The sequence below is a fragment of the Macrobrachium rosenbergii genome, chromosome 55, assembly GCF_040412425.1.
Source record: "Macrobrachium rosenbergii isolate ZJJX-2024 chromosome 55, ASM4041242v1, whole genome shotgun sequence".
NCBI lineage: Eukaryota > Metazoa > Arthropoda > Malacostraca > Decapoda > Palaemonidae > Macrobrachium > Macrobrachium rosenbergii.
The window spans coordinates 70,030,945-70,052,446 of record NC_089795.1 but is presented as its reverse complement, the minus strand read 5'-3'; the positions used below and the strand labels follow the sequence as shown (position 1 = coordinate 70,052,446).

The 21,502-nt window shown below is 35.9% G+C and overlaps 1 protein-coding gene across 2 annotated transcripts in view; it reads left to right on the top strand.

The window, feature by feature from the left end:
* The window catches only part of LOC136835384 (cGMP-dependent protein kinase 1-like), a 100,907-nt gene extending 88,857 nt beyond the window's left edge, over nt 1–12,050 (top strand). The window contains exons 3-4 of one of the 2 annotated variants that reach the window (XR_010852121.1): nt 4,146–4,262; nt 11,467–12,050. The gene's annotated coding sequence lies outside the window, so the exon portion shown is untranslated. Of the gene's footprint in view, nt 1–4,145; nt 10,151–11,466 lie in introns of those variants that run through there. The other variant, XM_067098868.1, reaches the window with a different exon arrangement.
* The last annotated feature ends 9,452 nt before the right edge of the window (nt 12,051–21,502 follow it).

Here is a 21,502-nt window from a genome sequence, read left to right as displayed (position 1 = left end):
TTGCCAGATCATTTATCTGACGACTATCGATAAAGCTATAGTTAATGTTCAACAAAAACAAAACCCCAAAGACATCGGTTTATGTAAAATTCCTCGTCTCGACTGTGATAAATCTTGTGTGTCTCACTGGCAAATGTCTATCACAAGAGGATTAGTTAACATAAACGTTCAGTCAGATACAGACACCAAAATTGGGCTATCTTTAATCATATAAATAATTCATATCATCGTGTCGACTGGAATTTGTCATGCAATGTTTACAAGAGCGGCTGTCGGTTCAAAGGTCAGATGATAGAATTCCTCCTTAGTCAAACGGACAAACACAATGAATATCTCTCGGGGATCTTGGAATTCCGACGCCATCGAGGACATATTTTTGCAACAAACATTAATGATCGAGAGAGATAATCCTGGGTCAGCGGTTTCCTAATATCGACATTGCGGCCTGTTGACATGCATTTGTATTTATCTTTTAATCTATTACCTGTCTGAAGAGAGAAACAGTTGTTTGCGAAACATAACGCCACCCTTTACTTCATTTGTTTATTGAATTCTGTATTAATGGTAATTTTCCATGACTTCATGTATAGTCTTAATTTACTGTTAAAAATTCGTCATACAAACTGTAACACGATTTTACTTTTATTTAGGATGAGACGAAAAAGAGAAAATGCTGCGTGATTGCTTGAACTCATTGATTTTGGGATGGATATAACATCACTGAAGTTTTCTTGCCAGCGAAATAGCCGGTGCATCTCTGTAATAATAATAATAATAATAATAATAATAATAATAATAATAATAATATTAATAATAATAATAATAATATAAATGCATTGGCAATCAGGGCATCGCCCTTTTCTTAACAAGAAAGATTAGATGATATTTAATCAGTTTCAAAATCAAAGACTTCAGCAAGCAAGCAGCAGTGTTCTCCTTCGTTGCTTCCTAATTAGAAAGTAAGGCGGTGTTTTAAGGTCAAGAGGTCACAAAAAATTGTAAAAATTGAATGTTGATATCTCTAAAATACAAGAATTCTTGGTATATTAAGATTTATGGATTTTTGTAAAGATGCCATTCATCTTGTAATAGAAATACATTAAAAGACTTTTTATACAAATTTCATTATTCGTTCAGTTCCCGTGATTTTTGATTAGAACAATTGCTGCTACAAGATGTAAAATTCTGTCATATAGTCTGTACGTCCGAATGAACTCATTAAAGACGTCTTGTTTTCTTTTATATTATTATTACAAGCCGATTTGCAACCCTTGTTTGTACATAAAGTAGTTTGCTAAAAGGCCAAGGGCCCAATAGGAAAAGCAGCCCAGGTCGAAAAACGAAATTGGAAGTTAAGAATGAATTATGAAAGAGAAATGACAAAATCAAATAAGATGACTGACAAACTAAAATACAGAAGGTACAGTGAGTAAAATGTGGTATGAGGCTCAAGTCAGCCTGCTCAACAAAAATAGATTTGCACCAAATTTGAACTTATGAAGTTCCAAAGATTCAACTTCATTATTAGAAGATCAATTCAACAATAAGGTTACAGCTGAGTATGGTCTTGAACTTCACACAATAAAAGGTAAGAAATACAATGGACTAATTATTTAGAATTCCAAGGTGGATGGTATAGTCGGGGAAGATATGAATACAGATGATGATCAGAATGAAAAAATACAAGCTGCGTTCACAGTGAACTATAATAGAACGACGATGACAAAGATCAATACCAAGATCAGGGATGAGAAATTTAATAGAATCTGTGCTTTTGTCCAACAATTTAAGATGCAAGTCTGTTGTTTAAAACCAAACCTTAGAATAATATTCTAAACGTGGCAGAATTAATAGAATAAAAAAAATTCCATCGGTACAGGCAGGCTTCCAGTATACCAAATATCTGTGCAGAAGAGGTAAACCGAGTATGTTCCTTAGAAGTGCATTTGCAGTAAAAAATGGCACCTACAATTTTACATGAGTTGCATCTAGCTGAAGAACAGTTCAGTAAAACATCCAGTATCCTAGACCCACTGACCCCTAGGGGTTTAGTGCCGTCAGTGCAACTCTTGCGGTTGGCAATACCCTTGGCCCCTGGGTGAACCCATTTTTTACCCTTTAGTTTCCCTCCATTCTTGCTCCTTTTCTTTACTTCATTATGCAACTCTGAGGATTTCTCCCATTTTCACATTTAGATCCTTGCACATCATCTCATTTATTTTCTGGAGCTCTTTGTCTTGCTGTCCAGTCACTCCAGCTCCCTCTTTTCACTGTCTTAAGATCTGAATGATTGAGTGTCCCAGTATATGGCTTCATCAGTTCGGATCTACTGACAGTCTTACTTGAGTTTTGTTAGGGCTTTGTTTCAGCCACCATATTTTGCGTCACGTGCTAATTTAGGTAAATGTCTGTCAGTAGATTCAGCAACGAGGAGATGATGTCAGTGCAGAGAGAATAGCGTCATCTGCATAAGCATTAAACTTGTTTTTAATGCCAAATCGCATATCATGTGTATATTATGTAAAAAGTAATGGGCCAAGAAAACTGCTCTCGGTAACACTAGATTTTACTTTCCATGAATGAATATGTGATTGAAGTGTTGCTGATTTTTCATTTGGTAATGGAGATCATGTCCGCCTGTAAGAGAATTCATTCTTATATTCATACGACTCATGTATGAAATTAATTACCAACATCATAGTTAAGGGGCAAATACATCTGCGATACATTCATACGAATAGGTTTGTTTTCCATAGAATGAATTTTCAACTAAAATAATGTAGTTCGTAGTAAATAATAAGTAGCCTATACCCAGTACCGTAAGTGTAGTGTTTCAGTATTAATGCTATATAAGAAAAATTAATTATTCATAAGTTCAAAAACGCATCTATAAGAATGAGTTTTCAGGACACGATATAGAATGAACGACTTTGTCTAAATCTTACTGATCCCGATTCTTGGCTTTATGGTAAACCTATAGTATTAGATATTAGCGTATTCTGTATTAAAAACGAAAATTGCCCTAAATTTTACCATAATACAATCAATACATGACAAAATTTATCAAATGTAACACTTTCTAGAGATAGTTTTTTTTTCATAGTGTTATTCTGCTTCTGGCCCCAGCGTTGACTATGCTAAACTTAATGTTGCAGATCAGCAAAATATTAGGATAGTGGGTATTTTGATTTTTTAAAAATTAGTAATGATGTAAAACGCCAACTGATTAAATGGTAAGTGGGTGCAATAGAATATACAGTGTGCACCTCTATCTTGTGTGGTTATATATACAACGAGAGTTTCTTAAATTCCGTAAAAGGGATGACATTTCTTCACACTTGTCTTGTATCGGGCACAGTTTCTGTCTCCAGCGTCCAACTGCCCTGTCTGTAAAAGGTCTTGCAGATAATGAGATTAGGAGACACGAATTAGGCTGTTTAAGAAATTAGATAATTGGCTGACAATATCCTGACTGGCCAGGTTGCTGACAAAGCTTTTGGGTGTTTTGACTTTGCTGATAGGAAAGATACTGTCAGTGATCTTCCCACACAGTGTGGGATCAAGCTTGAATCTGTAGAACAGCTTTAAGGACAACGTAAAGACATTATTATCACTTTTTCCTAAAAAGTAAATTCTTTTAAAAGGGCTTTGCTATTTACATTGTATCAGATTGGCTGATTGTAATTTTATGCTTTATGACTGAATGATGAAAGTTAATTATTACTGATTTTAGTCTCTTGTATTTGTGTTTTCATTTAACGTTACGTTACTTTAACCTCAGCTACTCTGATACTGTAGCTTACTTGAACAAAACATTGCTATATTATGTCTTTTACTAAATCACTTGAAAAGCCTTGGAAATAGATTGTTCTTCAGTGTTTTATTGCAGTCCATATCCTGCTTATTTGATATATGCCGTACTATCACTACGCTGCCCCATTAACGTGGCTGATGAATGTAATACTTGAGCGAATTTTGAAGAATATATTTGTATTCGCAGAAGCCTGTATTATAAAATATTTTTGATGTGCATACATAATATATTTGTACCTCATATTTTTGTGAGTTCTGTTGGCAAGTAGTTTGTATTACTTTTTAGAACAGAAGTGCTTTGGGTTGCAATTGATTTTTCTTCTCTCTTGCAGGTAAGCCTGAGGTACCTCGTCTTCGAAAATATTTAGACGTCGCTATCTGTCTTCACCTCTGGAGAAGGTTAAATGCTGGATTACCTTATGAATGTGGTCGACAGTGTTTTATAAAGGGTTTGTTGGAAAGTAGCTATAGTATTCCTTTCGTCATCATATTCATCTCCTCCAGATTTATTTTTCAAGGCCTCCCTGTAGCTTATTAATCAGTCAGTTAGGATGGCTCCCGTTATTTGTCAGCTGTAGTGTATAGTTTTCTTTTGTGCCAAACTTATTTTTTTTTTTTTTTTTTTTAGTTATTTGGTCAACTTATTTTATAGCCCTCGCGCCATATACTCAGAAGGTTGATTTCCCATGTCTTTTACATTTTGGATCCTTAATTCTGTATTAGTTGATGCTGCTGCAGTCGTTACTCACTTACAACTATATTTAGAAGGTCTTTTAGTTATTTCAGTTCTTTTTTTCATCCCATGGACGCCAGGACATATATTTTGTATTTAGTACTACCCTGAAAAGATAACCCGCTTTTTTCCTGATGCAAAGTTTAAAAAGAAACAATTGGGTAAAATGTTGTTCGCTGTATGGACCAAAGGAGACTGAAAGGGGCCAAACCTTTATTAATTTCGCCAGTTTTTATTTACCAGCCTAATTTTACTTACCCGTCAAACTCACTGCTTAACTTTTCACCTTTGATCCAATTTTAAACGAATTTCGATTTTTTTCACATAAGATCTCAACCTGATCACCTTCTTGTTCTTTAGTCTTCATTGATGATATGTACTGTCTGTATAACAGTACCTCTGTTGACATGGTGTTAGCGACGTGCCTCTGTAATGTTGCGTGTACACTTGATAGGTGCATACAAATAGAAAAAGCAAAATTTGGATATTGATGGGACCTATCAGCTCTGTGAAGTCACACGTGCTGTGGTTAAACTTGCGATATGCTAAATTCGATCACAACCAGCCACTTGTTGATGGTGCCTTTTTTTTTTATATCCTTTCTTTATTTTTAGTAACTTCTATTTTTTGTGTGTATGTTTAGCTATCCTGTTAAAGTGTTATACATTAAAAACCACTGGAAATGCTGATTTTTAAAAACAAGAACATTACTTAAATAACATGAAATCCTGAAATGAAGGGCTTAATCACGTGCATTTTTCTTATATCGAACAGTGAGTGTGAAGGTTTACAGTAAAGATCGGGATTATATTTTCCCTGCTCTTGAAATGTACTCTTGTCCATTTGTCCATTTAGTACAGATTTTGTTTTATTGTGACAACTAAGAATGAGTAATGGTAGTTCCAGGCGAATGTGAAATGTTTTGAAATATATACATTGTCACAATACTACAAAAGTTTAGTGCAGTAATGAGACGCATGTTATAAAGAAAAAACTAGAATGTACATAGCTTATGATAATATAGTAATGGGCAATGAAATAACTGTGACATACTGTTCTTATTAGCACCATAATCCAGGCTGCAACCCCAGTTGGAAAAGGGTAAACATCCCCGTACATGAAAAGAAGTTAAGGAGTAAAGAATAAACTACAAAAGAGAAATAACTGTGAAAGCAAGTAAAATAAATAAGTAAAATACTAAGACAAACAATAAATAAGCTATGAATTTAGACTCATTTCAGTCAGTCTCCAGAAAAAAAAAAATTGCACCAAGTTCGAACTTTCGAAGTTTCAACTATTCAACTACATGAGTTAGGTCATTCCACACTGGTCATAGCAGAATGAAATTTAGAAAACTGTTGTATTGAACTGTATTATTTGCAAAGATAAATGCGTAATGATGCGTTCAGTGATTTGCCGTTGGTAATAAAACCAGTTCTGTACTAAAACCTTTTTGATTCACGCAGCATTACTCCTGAGCGAATGGTGCAGTAGTATATGTAATAAATGCTATTATACTTAGGTTTAAGTGCTTACGTTTTTCATATTTGCGTTAACTACAAGGGCAATATATAGAAGGAAAAGAAAGTAACAATTCAACTGGTTTATTTCAAGAAATACATTTGGTTTGTTTTTATTTACTGTACCCCCTACGTTATTCCATCAGTGCATCTCATGTAGTGCATTGTAGGCATTACTTAATGTTCTTTGCAGGGTCCTTCTGGCCTTTGTGGTTGCAACTCCTTTTATTCCCTTTTACCGTTCACATTCTTTTCCATCTTGCTTTCCACCGTCTCCTAACAATTGTTTCATAGTGCCACTGCTGAGGTTTTCCTCCTGTTACCCTTAAAAACCTTTTACTCTCATTTTCCCTCTCAGCTGTGAATGATCTCATAGGTCCCAGTGCTTGTCCTTTGGCCAAAATTTTATATTCCGTTCCACATTTACAATACTGTACAACTGAAACTATCTGGTTCTTAATGTTTTTCAGTAAAAAAAATGCTAATCTGTTTCTTCTGTGGTCGCACTTTTGTTACAAAATAAGTTTGGAAGGAGTGTTCTTGGCGGGTCAGAAGCCCTCCTGCTCCCCAAAATTCCAGAGGAGACCTTTTTGCTAACCAGTGGCTTTCATGGTCTCCATTGGTCTCCTCCACAACCCTAAAGGAGTTCTTTTGGATGAATGCCTTTATGTTCTCTTGAAATTTCAGAAACATGTTCTTGGTTGGTCAGTTGCCTTTCTGCTACCCCAAACCCCAGATTACTCTTTGCTGATCATTTACCTTTTTGCTACCCCCAAAACTTCTAGAGGAGTGGTTCTGTGATCAGTCTCCATTATACTCTCCCAAGGCCTCAACGAGGTGCTGTCAGGGTGAATGAACAGTTGCCCTTGTACTCAGCTGAATCACCTTCATGCTCACCAAATCTCTTTATGGATACTTTTGTCGGAATAGTCACTTTCATACTCCCTGAATCACCAGAGGATTGCTGATGGCAATATAGTCGCTTTCGTTGAACCATGAAAACCCAGAGCAGTGATCTTGAACTGTCAGTCACTCATTTGCTTCCTCCAGTGTTGTTGGGCAGTGATTTTGGCAATCAGTTGCCAATGTACTCCCTGAGATAAACCAGACTTGGCATTCCTGATGAGACCTCAGACTTGGCATTCAGGATTGCACCAGAGACCTGGTGCCAGGAAAAGTCCATCACCCATGTACTCCCATTGAATTATCAGAAAAGCACCTTTTGCTGAACGGCCACTCTGTTACTCGAATCACCAGAGGATTGCTTATTGCCAAAAAAAACATTGCGTTTGTCTCCCCCAAAACTCTATCACAGTGTTCTTGAATGATCTGATGCCCACGTGTCTCTTGAAACCCGAGATGAGTGTTCTTAATTACCAGATAATTGCTTATTGCCAAAAAGACAGTTGCATATGTCTCCCCCCAAAACTCTAGCACAGTGATCTTGAATGCTCTGATGTCCAGGCGTCTCCTGAAACCCGAGATGAGTGTTCTTAGTCAATCTGATTTCCCCCCGCTCCCATGAATTACCAGAAAAGTACTCTTTGGCCTATCTGTCACCTTTGGGGTTCTTCTAAAACCGTAGAGTAGTGCTTTTGGCTGAGAAGGCATTTTCATGCTCCCACCTAACCCCAAAGGGGTGCTCGTGGCCAGTCATTTGCCATTTTGCTTCTTCAAAACCCTAGAGGAGTAATATTTGCCTATCAGTTGCCGTCATGCTTCCCCAAAAGCCCAGAGGAGTTCGTAAGGCTGATCATTTGCTTTCTCTGAATCACCAGATGCGTGTTCTTGGTGGTACAGTTGCCCTCGTGCTGTACAAGTTCCCTTTGTTATTTAGTTTGTCTTTCAGGTTTTAAGGATGAATTCCCTCATATACTTATTTATTTCTGAATAAGATTTTGCCATTGATTCCGTCTATTCATTTCATGGTCTTTATTCTTTCCTTAATTTCATATCGTCAGGTGGTTTATAGACTTTCAGTGGGAAGTTTGTTATCCAATTTTACGGTCTTTTGGCGTGTTCTTTTAGATTGTATAGTTATACTTTAAACACAGCCCTTTTATCTCCTTTTTGTGCTCCTATATATGTGCGGTGACAGAACCCTATATGGTCCTTCAAAAACTAAAACGCAAATTATGAAAATTAAATAGTCACTATTTGACTGATATGGTACGTAGGACTCTGGGAAAAACTCTTGTGCTGTTAGAAGGAACGAGCTGATGTTGAGACTAGGGATTATGTACGCACAGTGAGAATATGCGTGTTAGTTTTTTTTGTAGTTGATTCATAAATTTATATTTTTGAGTGTAGCTTCTTTCACTGTCCACTGTACCTGTTACTCAGTAATCTCTTTTCCTTTTCCCCTGTTCAGAAATCTAAAAACGATGCAAAGGCATTAATTTTTCGGCATATCGCTGTTCATACTTAATGTTTTTTATGAATATCTCGAGCAAGGGCTTTGAAAGGGAAAGCGTGTGAGAGAGAGATTTTACAGAAGTCAAGTGTAGATTTTGTTGCTGACAGCTTTATGATCTTATTTATTTACATATGTCTTGCTGTGACCCTTCCTTTTGGTTTTTGTCGTGTTTTTGAATACCTGTGTCATAAATTAATGATTATCCTCGTCTTCAGTATGGCCATTTAGTACAGCAATATTTTGCTTTTTCCTTACATACTCTGGAGAAGGTGTGGCAGAGTGTGGCATTTCTAATGGAATATCCTCTGACAAATGTGACAGGTAATGTCCATGACAAATCGTTGATGAGTAAATTGTCAGACGTGAAATATTACATATCTCAGAGGAAATGACTCTTCGTCTCTTGTAGTTTTATGGCTTATTAGGAGCTAGTGAACATTGCGTTAGTTTTTGCAGACCTATTAAAATGTTTGATGCTTTTAAATGAACGTTTCAAGGTCGTGAATTGGTGTTGATTACATTCGCTTTGTTTTCTGATTCAGAACATTATTAATTTCCTTTGGTTCGAAACATCTGTAGAGATACGAAAGTTACACCTTCGTTCCTCCTCTACATGAGTATTCTTATCCTGTCTGCTTCTTCCCCAATTCCTGCTTTTGCTCGCCAATCAACAGTCCATACTTTTCTTATTTTCACCCCCGAGCCCTCTTCTGTTGATTGAACGCAATGTTTTGGGTTGTACTTTAACTCACTTCTGTCAACAATTTGGACCCTCAGGTTACTTCCGGCGTGTGTTGCAAAGATCATACAGGTCAAAATACTAAATCTGCTTATAAAAAGTAGGTGTTTAGATGCTGAAAGTTCTTTTCTTCGTCCCAGTTACGAAAGCTCAATGTTGGCCGTATCTTTCATATTTTGTCATACTTCATTATCTGTTTCCATTTTCGATAGGACTGAATCAAAGGCAATTCGTTTTTTAATGGCCCTGCCCTTCGAGCTTCTCACTGCCATCTCTCTCTTCCGCATTGATATTTAAAGATAGCGTGCCTCTCCCGTTAGCCCTGCCCGCCTTTTCTCAAATTTATGTATAGAATATGAAAATCCTCTGATTGTATGGTTCTGTAACAGCTTCTGTAGATGTAATGTGAGGCTCTGTGATTCTCCTCCTGCTTCTGGTTTTGATGTTTTGTCTCACTGTAATATGTAGGTATATCGTGTTCTCCTTTGTTTAACCCTATTTTCCATCCCTCCCCCACCTTTTTTATCGTTTTCTTCGAACCTGCACTGGATAAAGGCATTGGGTTGCCCGTCCCATCGGCCTTGACTTTGATCATGATGGAATGAAAGAAAAAGATATATAGGAGTTATCTAAGAATAGAATACATAAATTAATTACAGTACTGAAAAAATAGAAAGATAAAGTGTGAATGATTTAAATTACTACAGGCTTAGGAGAAGAAATATAAAATGGCCATAAACACATTCAGGACGAGATTATATAAATTAGTGTTCTGTTTTAAGTAGCTGAGAGTATAATTGGCAGTTTATACTACACGTAGCGAGTAAAAATTCTGCTATTATCGTAGGTCAAAAAGACTGCTAATGATAGTATGCGCGACTCATTAGCCTTGAGCATACCAATATTTCTAATAGAAAGTCTAGGAATTACGTCTCCTCTTTCTTCTTCTCTCTCTTCTTCTCTCTCTGTCGCAGATGTGTTTATCTGACTGTTTACCCATATATGACTGCATAATTAATTGTAATACTAGCTATCAAATTGTCTCGGGCGAAGAGGTCGGTTCTTATGTCATCTCAAACAATTTAAGGCATTTCATCCTAATGGGTAAATAATATTCCATAGATAAGTCTGTCTTTCTCTTCCCCTTCCTCTCTTCAGAAGGAAACCTGCTGGTCCCATTCTCTTATTCTGTGTAGCATAATGTTCACAGTGACCTTTTAACTTTTCTGTTTCCTAATGTGTTTGGAGATGATTTCCTTCAAAAGCCACCGCCAAACAGGTGGTTTTATTAGTTCAGTACTCACCGCCTCCTTTAGACTGGATACGATTCTAATCAAATCTAAGAAGGCGAATTTCATCATTCATGTCCTCTCGGATTTCAAGGTCTTCTTTAGAGAACGTATCCAAAAATATTTGTTTAGAGAGAGAGAGAGAGAGAGAGAGAGAGAGAGAGAGAGAGAGAGAGAGAGAGAGAGAGAGAGAGAGAGAGCTCCATCCCTTATTTAATTTTTTGTGACAGTATCCATATATCATGTGAGTAGTAAATTAGTATTTACCATGCATACCGGTGCGTGAGACAGCTTTTATTACGGTGGAAGTTGTTTAATGGCAGCCGTGTAATGTACAAAGATTTAAGCACTGAATGCCTGAAAAAAAGGTTTCATTCTGTGTTGAACCCAGGGAAACTTAGGTGCTTCTGGCTCGAGGCTACTTGATTTCATGTTTATACATACATACATAATACACACACATATATATATATATATATATATATATATATATATATATATATATATATATATATATATATATATATATAGTGTATATATTTATATTTATAGAGAGAGAGAGAGAGAGAGAGAGAATTGACAGTACTGTAATTGGGATTATTTTCTTTCTTTTTTGTCACATGTTATGTAACATTGCAGTCAGCAAAATTTTTCATGCACTTTAGTTTTAAGGTTAAATGTTCATTGCCAGAAGAGCTGAATGTTATACATTATTTATTATTTTTTATTGTGGCAGTAGCTTGTCAGTGCTAAATAATGTTCACTTTGCTTTTCATCCTTTTATGAAAAATCTAAATGTAGAAGTTTGTTGTGTTTGCCGTTGAGACATTTCAATTTGCTTTTAAATTTTTTTTTTATGAGCTCTTTAAATCTTTTTCTGGGCAGCTTTTCTTCTAATGGCTTGTGTATTTTTACTGTGTAAACATTCCTTCACGAAGAGTCTATTTTTTCCACAGGCACAAAACGGGACCAAGCATAATAAACGGCGTGGTGAAAGCATGTCATGAAACTTCTGTTATTATTTTGTTATCATTATTATTAAGGCTTTTTAGCCTCAACTTGTTGAGGAACGTGATTTTACTTCCTAGTCATTATTTCTAATATTATTGTTATTATTATTATTGTTGTTTTTGTTGAGAGTGAATGATCTTACTGGAAAGAAGCACGTAAACTGGAAGGCAGTAAAGATTGATAAGCAGCTAGTCAAATATATATTGTTGTAAAGAGGCGAAAATGCTCACATCCATTCTGACCATGCAAAGGATATAGATCTTTGACAACTTATAATTTTCTTGGGTTTTCTATCTCGAAGAAGTGTTTGGTTCCCAAGATTAACATGTTGTGTAGACGAGGGTTTGGAATTACTATCATCATACCATGCGCATGTGAAATTATTTTAATTTTATGCTAACAAGTTGGGCAAGATACTAATTTTTGCTTAAGCTTTAGGGTCTATCGGAGATGTGACGAGGTGAGATTGTTGTTAATTTTAAAATCTATGAGGATTGTGTATTTTTCAAATAAAAAGTTGCAAGTTTCCCTCGTGTGTTTTTATTTTGCTCTTTTGTGTTAATGATTTGAGTCATAAACATCAGTGCTTTTTTTTTAAATTTTAAACTTATTACTACATTGGGGTTGAATCTGATATGATTTTAGTGCAATCTCAGGGACAAAGTGCTTTTTCTAACCCAGGCTCGAAGAGAACAAGGAAGAAGGGTGGTCTTCATAATGAAGGATGCGACAAGCTATGGCCCTTAAACCAAGAAAACAGAAGATGAAGAGAATTCCAAATCTGTTAATTATATTAAAAAGCAGTTACGGTGCTATACTGATGGAGAAATTCTGAGGCTTTAAGGTGGGAGTAAATTCAGGAAGAGGTTGCCTGACCGGTGTTCGAGTCCCTTTGAGAGAGAGTTGGACTCTCTGGAGGCGAACAGAATATTGATCGACATTATACCTCGTATACCTCGGAAAGAGGTAGATAAGCTTTCCTCACTGTAAAGATTAGGAGGCTCTAGAGTGGAGGTGAGAGCATAGTCATTGCCAGTCCAGGAGGGAGACAAATGATCAAGCACCCGAATTATGGGAGCATTACGATGATAGAGTGAATAAATCTAGTAACTACGATGATAGAGTGAATAAATCTAGTAACTGAGCTAGATAGAAGAATTTGATCGTAGAGTCAGATTTTGGAAACCATGCTCAAGATGCTTGTAAACAAGTTAAGGGATCCCCTTTCGTTCAAACGCGCAAGATCATAATTGGCAGTAAGAAATATCTCTTCGAAATTTAGTGCCAGTGCAAGAAGGTTTCTTTGGTAAATATAGGGGATCAATTGATCAGCGAAATCACATTAATATAAGTAGTAACCTGTAAAAGTAATGCAAAATTAAGTGGAAAAGATTAGGTATGAGAGCAGAATAAAAAGGGTCACCTCTAGAAACTAGAAAGGGAGCAGATTTTACACCGTCAACTATGATAGTTGTGTTATTAGCGACCATTAAAAACAACGAAGCTTCCAAAACAGTACCACTGGAGTACCATACATGATAACTGTAGACTTCACAAACCTTCAACTTCTTGCAGGTGATCACTTTCAAAACTATAAAGGAAAAAAGCGCTTTTTTCTTCATCACCTTGTATACTCAGGTTACTAACAGGAGCTAGATGATCAGGTTAGAGACTGCTTTAGAATCAGTTTAAAGAAACCTGAATATTATCCCATCCGTAATTCTTTTGCCTAAGGAAACTTGTAACCGGAAAAATAATCGGCAAATCAGAACGCCGATTGAAGATGAATTCAACTGTTGTGTACAGTTAGATACCAACTCTTAATGCGTACGATTTTGCTTTGCTGATCCTCGGGTTTTTATGCTTACCGAAAATCGTGATTTTTAGAGGCCTTTTTATTTGAAATATTTGGTCATTCTCTCATGGCGTTTATATGTTTCAGTTTAATTGTTTTTATTTGTTGTTACATGTTTATTAATCCTATTCCCTAATGCTTGTCAATCGTCAGAAACTACTAAATGAATTTCTGTGTTCGATTGTTGTTATTGTTAACTTGAAAATATGAGATTTCAAATGAGAAAATTCTGTTGCAGCGTTTTATTTCCTGCCAAAAGTGATTGATTCCCTGATATCAATATTTCTGTTTTAAGTGATTTTATTTTTATTTTTATAAACTTATTTAAATTTAATAACTCGTTAGATAATTTGATAGCAACAGAAGCCAGATAGAAACAAGTGCATATAAATTTAATATATTTTGGTCTTTTTTTTTGCGTCTGGGTGGGGCGTGCTTTCTTTTTTCGTTAGAATCGAATGTTTTTAAGGGAACCAATGGGTGAAAATGACAGGGTTTCCAAGAGAGCATTAAACTGTTATAAAGATTTTGAAGGCAGTTTAAGATTTGACCGCTGACTGGATTCATAATGTTTTGCAGATGCCAGATGTCTTCATGATTTTGCAAGCCATGGGTTTGAGAAATGTTTTAAATTATCTAGGCTTCATTTATTATTATAAGCTAATCATTTTCACTGGACCCCAACTGAAAATTTCCACTGTGCAAGTATGAAAACATGTCATGTATATATCGTATTTATTTATGTTTGCCTTTTCACGAGCGAAATTACTGTCAAGGTAATGGGACTGTGTTGATATTTAGAAATGTAAAATGACAGATCTTAGGCAATTGTAGCAGTCGAACTTGTCCCGTAAGGCCGTATACTTGTTAACTGACGCATTTTGTTTCACGCCTTGATCTTGGCTTGCATTTTCCTTGAGTCACAATTACTTCATTCCATTCAGTCTTATTATGTACTTTTCATTTAAACTTTTCTAAATATTTTCCTCATAGTTGGTGACCTCGGAGAAAAAAGCATCACAATGGTCACTGTCACACTTAAAGATTTGCTTCCGAATCGTGGATGAACCCTTGTCCAAACAACTCCCATAAAACAGCCACTTACAGAGAAAGCTTGCCAGCAGCAGGCGAATTACCCTGCACCATTAGCACGCTTCCTGGATACTAGGACCTTCCCATTCCAATACTTCTTTAACACCGTGTATCTAGTGCCTTCTAGGCTTGCCTTTCCTCCTCCCTCCTAACACTTCTGAATTACCCACTCTATTCACCAACTTGTGGCCATCCAATCTTTTCACATTACAAAACTATCTCTTTTCACTTTCAATTCGTACCCCAGATGCACTATGTAATCAGTTCATCTCAACACCTTAGGCGTTTTTTTCCCTTTCATTCACATTCAACGTCCACTATTCACTTCCATAAAGGAGGGTTGTGCCAACAATCCTTACATTCCCAGCTTGGCTTCCAGATTTTTATACTTTCAAATGGTAGTCCACAAATAGCCCATTGATTTCAAATTCTCTTTACTGTGGGAATAACTTGAACCCAGAGGACTTAGGTGACTTAATTATGAATTATTAATCAACAGTTGAGCGAAAAAGCGCCAGTTATTTATTTCAATGTATGAATCATGCTTAGTCGTTTGTGATTCGTCATAGATATTCATTCCTAATATCGTATCACATTTTATCATAAGCTCTTCAGTTGGTAATTAGGGTTTAAGGTATATTAGCCTCAGTAAAGTGTCAGTTCACAAGAGGTACAATATATATATACCATATAGTTTGAGCAAACCCGAATAATTCAGTCGTCTGAAGTCGAGATAAATGATTTGATTCAGGTGTCTGCAGTGCTCCGTCATATTGCTTGCATCTGCTTTACTTCCTCTGACATTCATTATTTTTAATAAAGTCGTTTGCCGATGATGCTGTGTAATAGAAACTAGGTGGTTATTCACCTTTATTCCCCAACATTATCAGAGTGATTAAATCAAAGTATCCTGCAGATGTGCATATGTGTTCTCTTTGACTATTTCTAGATGAGTAAATGATTCAGCCTGACACCACAGGTGTGCGTGTTAAACTTTCAGACGCTGTAGCTTAGCAAGAACTGTTTTGAAATATTTAAGTGATTTAGATCAGCACCGGAGGAACCTTTAATTGACAGGCGTTGACATTTCAAGCGTGACAGTGAGCAGATATGAAGATGAAGAACACTATAGATAGGAAGACACTCGAATGTAAAAACAGCATGAGTCATTGTCATTAGGCTCGCGTCCAACGGAATTCCTTTGGGGATGAAAATTGTCTTCATTCGTATCAAAGAAGATTTAGAATCTCTTCATGAGGGAGATGAAGTAGAAGGAGATTTGAAGGGACAGGCTGAGGCTTTAGAAATAGATGAGATAATCTCAGAGAGAGAGAGAGAGAGAGAGAGAGAGAGAGAGAGAGAGAGTTGATGGATGATTGTAGCAGTGAGCCAGAATAGAATTATCAACATGAGCATGCTATGAGTAAAGCAAGTGTAGTAGGTACTTAATTCTGTCCCGACGCTTAAGCACATGGTTTAATTTTGTGCGTATTGTCACTTAAATATATAGCTTTAAATTTGAAGTCTTATTTTGCATCTTACCCAATATTTAAGGTGAAATTTAGTTAAACTTCCAAGGTAATTTTTGAGCACTGGTATATATTTAATCCTCCTCATCATCATGGGTAATAAGATCAAGCCTTTTTAACTTTTATTTTCACTCGTGGGCTTTTTGCTTGATCTCGCCCAAGATCAAAGGGAAACCGCGACATCTCCACATGTATGTGTTCCTGATAAATTCACGAACTCTGCTTCCATGGAGGTTTATGGCATATAATTAGGACAACCGCCGTGTGAGGTTTTCGTCTTGTTTTCCCTCTCGGTGGATTAGTCATCCTTGTATTTGGCATCTGCTTTATATTGGCAACATGACGGACTTCATATGTGCTCACGCCGTCTTCGTTCCTTTCTTTGTTTAGACGCGTCTCCGGGACTGTTCTCTCTGCGTCGATGGCCTTTGATGCGGGAGCGCTAATGCTCCTCCTGTCAGTCAACCACTCAGTTATTGATTATGTGGTCATATGTATGTGTTGAAATATTATTTCATCCGTAATCGAAATTCTATGTTCGTCTACCAGTTTGTAATTTGGATATAAAGGAGATTATGACTAATGGAAATTTAGATTGCCGTGAATGCATTAGATATCTTTGATAATTCAGTATTTATGACTCATTGAAATATTCTTACTTCAGTCTTGATGCTTTAATTCTAATTAATTTCAAAGAGTCAAGAGTGAAGAATATCTTAAAGCTAGTGCTGACTAACCACGAAAATATTTTTCTAGTTTTAAACTAACATTATGTGTTATGTGAAATAAACAAAAAGAAAATGTCTTACCATAAAATTAGCTCTGCCAGAACCCATTTTTTTTTCTTTTGCCAGTAAACTATAATTCTTACCAGATTTTAATACTAATCACGGTGGTCTTTCATATATATATATATATATATATATATATATATATATATATATATATATATATATATATATGCTATATATATATATATAGCTATATTATACAGACTGATACACTTATTTATTTATTGTGTATGTACACATACACACGCGTTTTTAGCAGGAATCTGCGTCTTCGAAGTTTATTCCAGTTCTCATGAGTTAGTTTCTGGTGGAAAATGCACAGACTTTTTGACCACGACAGCTGTTTGGCCACTCAGGTCATTTTCAAGCGACTAATTTGCAGTCTGTTTGTCTTCAGAAATTAAGCAGGCCAGTGACCACACAGCATCCCTTAAGGAAATACCTTTAATCCTACAACCGATCACTTCTTCCAGGCCACAAGGGAACTATAAATAAAAAAAAGTATGTCAAACATTCTAAGATCGCTAGGCTGTGGCCAAGTGGAAGAAAAAACAGCGCAGCCATATCCATTTGCCATGGTTTTGCCTGAGACCTGTCATTCACTGAAGTTTCTATATTATAGTTTTATATTATATATATATATATAATATATATATATATATATATATATATATATATATATATATATATATATATATATATATATACACACACACATACACATGTATGTGTGTGTTTGTTTTTGTATGTACTGTATATATTATATATAAATATATATAATATATAATTTATATTCATTATATATATATATATATAGATATATATAGATATATATATATAATATGTATGTATGTATTAGGCTGTCGTAAACCTACGAAATTTTTTCATTTTTCTGTTACAGTGTGAACTTGGTGGGTACGTTTGAATTGCTTCATGTGCAGATATTTAGTTCATCGAGCAACAAGAATACTTCTTATGAATATCTCATCTTCCTGATCTATTCATTTTCAGTTGAAAATAAATATTTATTCAAATGTACAATCAGTTATACCTTCCCTGAAACAGTTCGTTGTGTATTAGCTTTATATCTTAGTAGTCTTTTGTTTTGTTTTTCTTAGTTTTTGCTGTCCTACTGCATGTATGATTCTTGATTAATTTAATCTCTTTGTTTAGATTTTGCTCGTGAGCTTTGGACATTGTATTTCTAATGAACTATGTGCTGTTTCCTTTGTCCTCTCACGAGACAGGCGTTGTTGCTTGGTGCTGTAGAAGGGGGAGTCACGTGATTTTCTGTGAATCCTCCTCCCTGTCTGTAGGACATAGAAAGGTCACATAATAGCGAAAGACAACTCTCTCTCTCTCTCTCTCTCTCTCTCTCTCTCTCTCTCTCTCTCTCTCTCTCTCTCTGAACACTTTAGAGCAGTCGCTTTGAAGATTAGATGGTGCATCTGAGCATTTATATGCATAAAGACTCACACACATGGTAGATTTGTTACTTTATTTTTAGCTACTGCTGTAACCTCCATTACTTGATCTTCCTTCATCTAAAATTATATTTCCCTTTGCTTAATGATATGCAGTAGTTAAATATGCCTTACTTATTGTATTTTTTTAAAAGTTGTCGCTGACCAAGAGGTCTCTGATGTTCTGTAGGTTATTAGATGGCTGCTTCACTCTTTTTCTTTTTTATCGTTTTCCATTTTGTTTCCTTTTCTCTTTATAGCTTTTCTGTCAATCCAGTTGGACTGAAAGTTTTAGACACAATGGAATTTGTAATTGCCATGTTGAATTGTAATTACTGTTACTGTTTTATGATAGGGTTTTCTTTTTATTATTTGCAATGTTACCGCTTTTGTTGGAATGTAAATTAAAACGTGGGCAAGTGTAGCGTCAGAGTAAGGTAGGAAAATAATTCTGTAATTAAGGAGTTGTTGGGTTCGCTAGGATTTCCTGTATTACTCAGGTTACCCTTTTTCCGTTGGCTGGAATTGGGCCAGGAAAGCATGTGGTGAGCATAAGGCCTGAACCTATTATGATTTCATAAGTGTCTGTTGTTTGATACTTGCTGCGATTGCTTATCGTAGTCACAAGACATTGCCGGAGTAGGTACGGTAGAAAAATAAGTTTTTCTGGGAAAGTGTGAGTGGAAACCACAGTGCGTGGGGTTATTGTATTTTTTGCTCACCATTACTTAGTTTGTGTCCTTTCTCTGGATAGACCTCCCGGTTTTTTCTTCTACTCGATTGGGGTGGGGTTGGGGGGATTCCAAGGGCACTCGGTTGGTTTTATGGCTGACGTCGATAGAATCTGCCCAGAGGACGGATCACTGTTTAAGGAGTAAGGTTAAAGTTTATATTGGTTGACTTTGGAATAGACGGAGAGTTTGCCAAATATGTTGTTTTCGTTTGTAGTTTTGTCCTCAGTACTTCTGTTTTTATGAGATGCATTTTGAGTCCTATCTCTCTAGTAATATGACCAATGCTATTAAACAAACTTAGTAAATCTTATGGGGTTTCGTAATTAAAACAGCATCATCTGGATTTTCAAAGTTTATCAGCTTAATTTCGTTACTCCAGTTTTCGGGAAATAGCAGTGGCCAAGTTGCCCCTTGACCCCATAATTACTTGTCCTTTGTAAGTATGGCTTTGCTCATTAGTACAGCTTCTGTGTACTTTAACCATAAAAACTGACGACAGGTACAGACATTGCTTATAAATGCGGTTCTGTTTATCCTTTATTTATGTGAGCATTTTATATTACACATACACAATATCGTATATATATATATATATATATATATATATATATATATATATATATATATGTATATATATATATATATATATATGTTCTAATGAACATATTGAGTATGTGTTTCAGAAATAAATTAGACTCACATAGGCGAACCCCGGCCTCGCAAGTAAATGTCAGGGCGCTACCAGTTGACCTACATAAGTAATAAAGGAAGTTGGAACCTAAGTACTTCTGTACCTGAGGTTTTTCCTGGGCAGGCTGCCGCCTAACATACCAGCGAATTTTACCCAACATCCCGACCCGCCAGTGAGTCAGTTGCTAGCATTTCAATCGAATTACCTCTTCAGCGTGAATATGATGGAACTAATGAATACATGAGCACGTGTTTCACAAAAATAAATTTCTAACTAACATCACGGTAAAGCAGTGTTTCTCAAACTTTTTGACCTCAGGGCGCACCTGTGAAATAACCAAAACTTTGGGGCGCATCACAGATTTTTTAATATGGCAAAATTAATCATGAAATTTGAGAATAGAAAAATGATAAAGAAGTGCCTGAAAGTAACCATGTATTTTTAGACATATTTTACATTTAAGTATCCTAATGCGAAACATGTGCTTGATAAGATTTCGCAGTTTTCTGAATAAACATACTCTCATCTCTTCATCAATGCATTTAACATTTGATCTGTTTTTACATTTAATGTCAGTCAGAACAGAAAAACCTTGCTCACGGAGATACGATGTGGAAAACTGCAATAAAACTGTCAAAGTTTTCCTAGTTATTGAAGGATATTCTTCTTTGATTGAAATCCAGAACTGATCGATGGGGCACCCCTTCCTGCTTGATCTTGAAGCCAAGTGATTGTAGATATGGTAGCCAGCTCCAGTTAACGAAAAGCCAAAGCGTCATCAGTTTAAATGTCTAATGAAAGGGGTTAAATCTAATCGTATTGTTCGGTGTCTATTGATGGAAAGTAATGGCCCAGATTACCTCCAGAATTGCTAAATGATCCACTATTAAAGGAATTAAATTGTCTGAATGGGCTTCTAACTAAAAACGAAACATTTCAAACAGCCTAAACTAGCTTCTTTTCTTTGCCAAACGGCTAGTTTTTTTCTGGAATACTTTCATTTTGTCAATAGATGAGTGAAGGTTTTCTATCACTCTTGCTGGACAAGTCGGACTATTGTGCTGCTGAAACATAATGGCAGATGTTTCAGTTCTTGGAGTAAAACCTACATTCTGTAAGTCTCACAAAATTTACTTATTTTCTTTACAAGAAAATGGCAGTAGTTCTTGAAGTTCAAACAGCGTGTGTGCTGTGAATCCATGCTTCTCACAAAGTAGTGAAATATACGAGCTTTCCCTATCAGTCTAGTCAATGAATTGACCATTTCGACAACTTGACTTGACTTAAAAATGTCGTTCAATTTAGGCACCAAGTGTTTTGCCATCAGGCTCTCTGTGCAAGAAAAACAATGAGTTGCTATGATGCTGGGATGGTAAGTTTCTGCCATACGATGCAAGACCTGGAATAGAACCTAGTCATGATGGAGCTCCATCAGTACAAACCTGACACACGACTTCCAGAAATTTACTACCAAAATACTATAGTATCCTCATCAATAAAGGAATAAAGGCGATTAGTTGCGCTTTGTTGGTTATGCAGTTGATTCATCAACTTGGGAGTGCAAAGTATGAATCTCGAGTCATTACAGCAATATTTTTCACATTGCTAGACATTTTCTTCATAGTATTGTTAGACATTCCCAGAATACGCCTAAGGAATAGGTATCATTTGATAAATGGAATTTTACCTGTTTGTTTCTCTCTGCATCGTCTCTTAAAATAGCCTTTAACCATCATTTTACAAGAGGGCAAAATAATATATTGATTTAGCAAGACCATGTTATCATTTTTATAGCTATCATTTGATATTTCATAAGAATCAATTTG